This window comes from Chlorocebus sabaeus, chromosome 1 (genome assembly GCF_047675955.1).
Source record: "Chlorocebus sabaeus isolate Y175 chromosome 1, mChlSab1.0.hap1, whole genome shotgun sequence".
Classification (NCBI taxonomy): Eukaryota; Metazoa; Chordata; class Mammalia; order Primates; family Cercopithecidae; genus Chlorocebus; species Chlorocebus sabaeus.
In genome coordinates, this window is record NC_132904.1 from 113,344,006 (window position 1) to 113,352,633 (window position 8,628).

Here is an 8,628-nt window from a genome sequence, read left to right on the forward strand (position 1 = left end):
GGACAGAGTGAGACCCTGTCTCAAAAAAAAAAAAAAAAAAAAATTCAAGTTGGGAAGTAAAAATTAAACTATCTCTATTTATATATGACATGATCTTTCTGTTGTTATCGAAGTCCATTTTCTTGAATGTTATATAAAAAAAGTATAAGTAGAACCAAAAGTAAATAAGCATTATTATATTTATTTACCCCACTATCTAGTTCTTTATATTAATTTTACAATTTAACAGTAGAAAATAGGTGGCAGGCCGGGTGTGGTGGCAGATGCCTGTAGTCCCATCTACTCAGGAGGCTGAGGCAGGAGAATTGCTTGAACCTGGGTGGTGGAGGTTGCAGTGAGCTGAGATTGTGCCACTGCACTCCAGACTGGGTGACAGAATGAGACTCCATCTCAAAAAAAAAAAAAAAAAAAAAAAGAAAGAAAGAAAAAGAGAGAAAGAAAATAGGTGGCAATTTACAGATCAGGAAAGAAATAAAACAAAAAAACTTATTTTGAGACACCATCTCTCTCTGTCACCCAGGCTAGAGTGCAGTAGCATGAACATGGCTCACTGTAACTTAACCTCCTGGGTTCAATCAATTCTCCTGCCTCAGCCTCCTGAATAACTGGGACCACAGGTGCATACCACCACACTTGGCTAGTGTGTGTGTGTGTGTGTGTGTGTATGTGTGTGTAGAGACAAAGTCTCACTTTGTTGCCCAGGCTGGTCTAGAACTCCTGGGCTCAAGTAGTTATCCTGCCCCAGATTCCCAAAATGCTGGGATTACAGGTGTGGGTCACCATGCCCAGCCCAAACATCTTTTCTATCACATTTATTCTTCTACACTGTATAGCTGTGTTCACGAAAATGGCTTCTTTTACTTCTCCACTGCACAGGAATTCCGTTGTATATAAACTTGAAACTGTTCAACAGCTGAGGGAGACTGCAAATGGTACGTCCATACCCTAGTGCATTGTTACACAATTCAAACAATGGTGCAGCTATGAGCTTGTAATTTTTAGAGACTGCAAACAAGGCTTTTTCTTGAAGTTGAGCCAGAAACAACTTCTTATGTTCCTTAGGCTTTGTGATATATGCAGGAATATATGGATATTAAGGAGGTTCAAAATTTGGTCTCCACCAGTTACCAATGCAGTCATCAATGACCCAGTCTTACATCTTTCAGAACTCCATCTTGATGACCCAGTATCCCAGTCATTAAGCATTTTAGTCCTTCAACTTCATCTTCTCCTGGGTTAAGTTCACCATCAGGCAATATATATACACACACACACACACATACACACACACACATATATATGTATATATTTTTTTGAGACGAAGTCTCGCTCTGTCACCCAGGGAGTGCAGTGGTGCGGTCTCCGCCACTGCAACCTCTGCCTCCCAGGTTCAAGCGATTCTCCTGCCTCAGCCTCCCGAGTAGCTGGGATTACAGGAACATGCCACCATGCCCAGATAATTTTATATTTTTACTAGAGATGGGATTTCACCATGTTGGCCAGGCTGGTCTCGAACTCTTGACCTCAAGCTATCCACCTGCTCCGGCCTCCCAAAGTGCTGGGATTACAGACGTGAGCCACAGTGCCTGGCCTACCACCAAGGCCTTCACCAACCTGGCTTTCGCCTACCGCCTGGCCTTCACCAACTTGAAGGGCCTTCACCTACCACCTGGCCTTCACCAACTTGAAGAAAGTTGCTCCCAGCTGTAGCAGTAATACATAGAGTAGCCACGCCAGTGCTTGTAAACAATCAGAATCCCCTTCTATGTTACTCCTCATTCAAATTTTATCCAATTCTTCCCTCATTTGCTGAAATCTGGCTGAGATAGAGCTATCTTTTTCATGGAGGGGCTCTTTTGTACCAAAAGTATAATTGATGGCCAGGCACAGTGACTCACGCCTGTGATCCCAGCACTTTGGGAGGCTGAGGTGGGGAGGTCACTTGAGGTCAGGAGTTCAAGACCTGCCTGGTCAACATGGCAAAACCCCATCTCTACTAAAATACGAAAATTAGCCAGGTGTGGTGGCACACACCTGTAGTTCCAGCTAGCTGGGAGGCTGAGGCGGGACAATCGCTTGAACCCGGGAGGCAGAGGTTGCAGTGAACGGAAATTGTGCCACTGCATTCCAGCCTGGGCAACAGAACAAGACTCTGTCTCAAAAAAAAAAAAGGTATAATTGATAATAGGATACAATTTGACGGTGTGCTCCACGGTGAGGGGCTTGGTCTGCTGGATATACTTGTTGCTGAACCGACTGGGCTCTCCCTCTGTGGTCAGCTGGTCTGTGAGTGATTAGGTGGTAGGTACCACAGACATGCTGGTGAGCTCCAGGGCTGGTGATGAGCAGAAAAGGGAAGGCAGGGGAGACTTTCTTCATGCAGGCAGCAGTTTTCTGCAACCTGCTCACCCACAACCAATTCACGTCCTTAACCTGTGTGATCTGATATGTGAAAAACCCTAAGGAATACTCTAAAAGACCACTTGAACTAATAAGTAAGTTCAGCAAAGATGTAAGCTATAAGACCAATATAACGAAAATTAATTATGTTTTTATATACAAGCAATGAAAATTTCTATATGCCAGCAATGAAAATTCTGAGAATGAAATTAAGAAAACAAGTCCAGCTGGGTGCAGTGGCTCATGCCTGTAATCCCAGCACTTTGGGAGGCTGAGGTGGGAGGATCATGAGGTCAAGAGATGGAGACCATCCTTGCCAACATGGTGAAACCCCATCTCTACTAAAAATACAAAGATTATCTGGGCATGGTGGTGCGCACCTGTAGTCCCAGCTAATCTGGAGGTTGAGGCAGGAGAATTGCTTGAACCCATGAGCCAAGATCGCACCACTGCACTCCAGCCTGGCGACAGAGCAAGACTCCATCTCAAAAAAAAAAAACAACAAAAAAAAAAACAAAAAAAAACAGAAAAGAAAACAAGTCCATGTATAACATAAAAAAGAAAATATGTAGATATACATTTAACAAAAGACATATAAAACTTGTATGCTAGCCTGGGCACGATGGCTCATGCCTGTAATCCCAGCACTTTGGGAGGCCGAGGCGAGTGAATCACCTGAGGTCAGGAGTTCAAGACCAGCCTGGCCAATGTGGCAAAACCCCGTCTCTACTAAAAAAAAAAAAAAAATTAGCTGGGCGTGGTGACGTGTGCCTGTAATCCCAGCTACTCAGGAGCTGAGGTGGGAAAATCACTTGAACCCTGGAGGTGGAGATTGCAGTGAGCTGTGATCACACCATTGCACTCCAGCCTGGACAACAAGAGCGAGACTCTCAAAAAAAAAAAAAAAAAAAAAAAAAAAACTTGCCTACTGAACAGAACAAAACATTGTTAAATAAATTAAAGAAGATCTAAATAAATGGAAAAACACCCTGTGTTCATGGATTGAAAGACATAATATTAATACGGCAGTACTCCTCAAATTGATCTACAAATTCAATGCAATTCCTAGCAAAAATCTAATTGGCTTTTTTTGCAGAAATTGACAAGTTGATTCTAAAATCATATAAAAACATAAAGGACCCACACTAGCTCAAACAATCTTTAAAAAAGAAACAAACAAAAAAAATTAGGCTGGCCGGGTGTGGTGGCTCACGCCTGTAATCCCAGCACTTTGGGAGGCCGAGGTGGGCGGATCACCTGAGGTCAGGAGTTCAAGACTAGCCTGGCCAACCTGGTGAAACTCTGTCTCTACTAAACAAAAAATTAGCTTAGTGTGATGGTGGATGCCTGTAATCCCACCTACTTGGGAGCCTAAGGCAGGAGAATCGCTTGAACCTGGGAGGCGGAGGTTGCAGTGAGTCAGGATCACACTATTGCATTCCAGTCTGGACAACAAGAGTGAAACTCCATCTAAAAAAAAAAAAAAGGTAAAACAAGGATTAAAAAAAGAAGAAGAACAAAGGCCAGGTATGGTGGCTTACTCCTATAATCCTAGCATTTTGGGGGGGCCAAGGCAGGAGGATTGCTTGAAACCAGGAGTATGAGGCCAACCTGGACAACAAAGTAAGACTATCTCTAACAAAAAAAATTTTAAAAGGCCTGGCACCGTGGCTTATGCCTGTAATCCCACACTTCGGGAGGCCAAGGCGGGTGGATCACCTGAGGTCAAGAGTTCGAAACCAGCCTAGGCAACACGGTGAAATCCTGTCTCTATTAAAATACAAAAATTATCTGGATTTGGCGGCGTGTGCCTGTAGTCCCAGCTACTTGGGAGGCTGAGGCAGGAGAATTGCTTGAACCTGGGAGGCAGAGGTTGCAGTAAGCAGAGGTCCTGCCACTGCACTCCAGCCTGGGTGACAAAGCAAGACTCTGTCTCCAAAAAAGAAATTAAAAAAAAAAAAAAAAAGAAAGAAATGAATATCAATGCTGCGGGCTAGGTGCGGTAGGTAGCTCATGCCTGCAATCCCACACTTTGGGGGTCCGAGGCAGGCAGATCACCTGAGGTCGGGAGTTGGAGACCAGCCTGGCCAACATGGTGAAACCCTGTCTCTACTAAAAATGCAAAAATGAGCCAGGTGGGATGGTGCACACCTGTAATCCCAGCTACTCGGGAGGCTGAGGCAGGAGAATCGCCTGAACCCTGGAGGTGGAGCTTGCAGTGAGCTGACATCATGCCACTGCACTCTAGCCTGGGCGACAGAGTGAGACTCTGTCTCAAAAAAAAAAAAAAAGAAAGAAATGAATACTAATCCTATAATGTGGCCGAACCTTAAAAATGTTACCATAATTGACTGAAACCAGATGTAAAAGTCATATTTTGTATTATTTTATTTATATGACATGTCCAGAAGAGGCAAATCTATAAAAACAGAAAGTAGATTAGCGTTTGCCTAGGGCTAGAAGGATTGAAGGGTAGGGGAGGATGGAATGATTACTAATGGAGGTAGCATTTCATTTAGGGTGATGAAAATGTTGGAAATTTAGATCATGGTGATGACTACACAGTTTGGGAATATACTAAAACCATTACATTGTACACTTAAGTGTATGAATTTTATGGTATGTGAATTCTATCTCAATAAAGGTATTAACATTTTTTATTTAAAAAACGGAGGCAGGTGAATTGCTTGAGGCCAGGAGTTCAAGACCAGCCTGGCCAACATGGTGAAACCCGTCTCTACTAAAAATACAAAAAAATAAAAATTAGCTAGGTGTGGTGGCACACGCCTGTAGTCCCAGCTACTCAGGAGACTGAGGTAGGAGAATCTTTGAACACGGGAGATAGAGGTTGCAGTGATCCGAGATCATGCCACTGCACTCTAGCCTGGTGACAGAGTGAGAGTCTCTCAAAAAAGAAAAAAAAAAGAAAGAAAGAAATTCTCTCCCTTCCCTATAGAGACCAAGCTAAAGAGAGTTCAATAAAGCGGGAGCAAAAACCAGGCATGGTGGCGCGCCTATAGTCCCAGCTACTCAAAATGCTGAGGCAGGCGGATCACTTGAAGCCACAGTGCACTACGATAGCATCTGTGAATAGTCACCACACTCCCGCCTAGGCAACATATATGTATATATATAATCAAGTGTTTTATCCTAGCACCAAGGGAAGCCAGTGAGAAGAATTAAAATCTGCACTACTTTCTGACATGTAGAACCTGTTTCATCTAAAGGGCACAGAATACAGGGATGGAGGAGTGTATTAGAAACCGTCCGAGGAAAGAGCCTTTTGCAGGAGAAAGAAAGAAAATTCCTCCCCATTTAGCAATTTTAGTGAGCAAGAGCACTCAAAGATACATGTCTCATTCCATATTCAACATTTTATTTTATTTTTATTTTTATTTTTATTTTTTGAGATAGAACCTCACTGTGTCACCCAGGCTGGAGTGTAGTGGTACAATCTTGGCTCACTGCAATGTCCGACTCCCAGGTTTAAGCGATTCTCCCGCCCCAGCCTCCCAAGTCGCTGGAACTATAGGAGCGCACTACCACACGCAGCTAATTTTTTTGTATTTTTAGTAGAGATGGGGGTTTTGCCATGTTGGTCAGGCTGGTCTCGAACTCCTGACGTCAGGTGATCCACACTCCCCCCACCCCCACTTCATCCCACCACCCCGACGCCGGCCTCCCAAAATGCTGGGATTATGGGCGTGAGCCACTGCGCCCAGCCCATTTCCAATACCTTAAATAGCCCATACAGCTGATCCCACTTATTCCTGAAAAAACCTGCAGTCCTAACCTGGAGTCCCTGAAGAATCCCTCATGGTTATAAACAGCCCAGCTGGTTCAGTGGCAGTAGTCATGTATGCTTATTTCTTGTCTATCCCTTGTTGATAGACCTCAAGGGTTGTCAATTACAATCGCATTTTGGAGCTGGTCTCATGAGCTAAGTTATTTTCAGCAACTGTGTGTTTACTTCTTACTCTGTTGACTTGGAGGGTGAGAGTTGAATATGTATAGAGCTAAAGCCTCTGTTTCACAGCTTCAGAGATGCAGCTACAAGATTACCTGTTCAGAGTATCTGACAGACCTAAGGGGAGGTGATTAATTACATCTCTTCCAGAGTGGGGTTTGAAGTATGAGTTGGGGAAGAACCTAGAATGATATGCTTTTCTTTTTTTTTTTTTTTTTTTTTGAGACGGAGTCTCGCTCTGTCGCCCAGGCTGGAGTGCAGTGGCCGATCTCAGCTCACTGCAAGCTCCGCCTCCCGGGTTTACGCCATTCTCCTGCCTCAGCCTCCCGAGTAGCTGGGACTACAGGTGCCCGCCACCGTGCCCGGCTAGTTTTTTGTATTTTTTAGTAGAGACGGGGTTTCACCATGTTAGCCAGGATGGTCTCGATCTCCTGACCTCGTGATCCGCCCGTCTCGGCCTCCCAAAGTGCTAGGATTACAGGCTTGAGCCACCGCGCCCGGCCGATATGCTTTTCTTTACCTTCCCACCGCTGGTGGAGCCAAGCTAAAATAATAATGGCAAATGGTTAGTAGGGTTTCCACAGAAGACAGTACAGCGTGGCTGTGCACAGTGCACCAAAAATAGTGGAATAAAGGAAAGACCTAAAACAAAACAAAACAGACTGCTTGACTTCAAGTTACATAGACCAACAAGCCATACACTGTGTAAATGGGCTAGATTCACTGAAATAAACTCCCTGTCTTTGAGAAGTTAGTCTCAAAAAACAACCACCACCAAAGAAAAACCTTACCAAGACAATATTGTGCTGTAGCTGATTCTGTAGCAAAAATTCCCTTTCCCAGGGAGCCTTTGTGTATTTTAGGGTGCCTGAGAATATGAAATATATGCTCAGAACTTAGGAAGACAGACAGACTGAATACATGAATTGGTGGCTGATAAGGAGGGATGTTAGGTAGCTAAGAGACTGAAAGCAAGAGAAGAGGAACGCAGGATGTCAATTAAAAACAATAAAATCATGGCTGGGCGCAGTGGTTCACACCTGTAATCCAAGCACTTTGGGGGGCAGAGGCAGGTGGATCCCCTGAGGTCAGGAGTTCAAGACCAGCCTGGCCAACATGACGAAAACCTGTCTATACTAAAAAATACAAAAAAATTAGCTAGGCATGGTGGTGTGTGTCTGTAATCCCAGCTACTTGAGAGGCTGAGGTGGGAGAATTGTCTGAACCCAAGAGGCAGAGGTTGCAGTGAGCCAAGATGGCACCACTGCACTGCAGCCTGGTGACAGAGTGAGACTCCATCTCTAATAATGATGATGATGATGATGATGATGATAAATAAAAATAACAAAATCAGAACATTTTACAGCTGAAAGCGTTCTAGATCATGTTTTTCAATCCCTTTACGTTGCAGACGAGAAAGCAGCCTCAGAGAGATGAAACTACCAGTCCAAAGGCTTTAGATATTAAAGGACTTTGCTGAGCTCACACAAAAAATAGCAGAGTTGGAATCTGGAGCGACATCGGCTAACTTTCTCTTTATGAAGTCAGCACTCTTACCTTTATACTGTTTCCTTCGAAGCAAGTGGGGGAAAAATTGCCCAGAAACCAGAATACCAAAGCAGCAACAAGGAATCCTCTCCTTTTTGTGACTATGACAGGCTAGAGATCTGGGAGTCAAGGTAAAAAAAGAAGGGGCAACAAGGCCTTAGTCAATTCAGGTGGCCAAAACAAAATACAACACACAGGGGACTTAAACAACAGGAATTTATTTCTCACAGTTCTGGAAGCTGGGTTGTCCAAGATCATGGTTCTGGCCAATTCAGTTACCTGGTGAGGGCCTTCTGGCTGACTTGCAGATGGCCCTCAACAGGCATCTTGCTGTATCTTCACATAGCAGAGAAAGAGAGCTCTGGTCTCTCCTCTTCTTCTTAAAAGGACACTAATCACATCATAAAGGCCCCACCCTCAAGACCTCATCTAAACCTAAGTACCTCCCCAAGAAAGGCCCCATCTCCATATACCATTACATTGAGGGTTAAGGCTTCAATATATGAATTTCGGGTGGTGGGGGGTGTCACAAACATTTAGACCATAAGACAATCTCAGACACAAGCAGGAAAAGGCACCACATACAAGAAGGCAAGTTGAAAATGGAAAGAATAAGGATGAAATAAAATGAACTGTCTGGGCACAATGGCTTATGCCTGTAATCCTAGCACTTTGGGAGGCCACAGCAGGTTGATCACCTGAGGTCAGGAGTT

At 44.1% G+C, this 8,628-nt stretch overlaps 1 pseudogene; it reads right to left on the reverse strand.

Moving 5' to 3' along the window:
* Nucleotides 1–224: 224 nt before the first annotated feature.
* LOC119626414 (cleavage and polyadenylation specificity factor subunit 5-like) lies at nt 225–8,241 on the reverse strand (annotated as a pseudogene).
* Nucleotides 8,242–8,628: the final 387 nt, after the last annotated feature.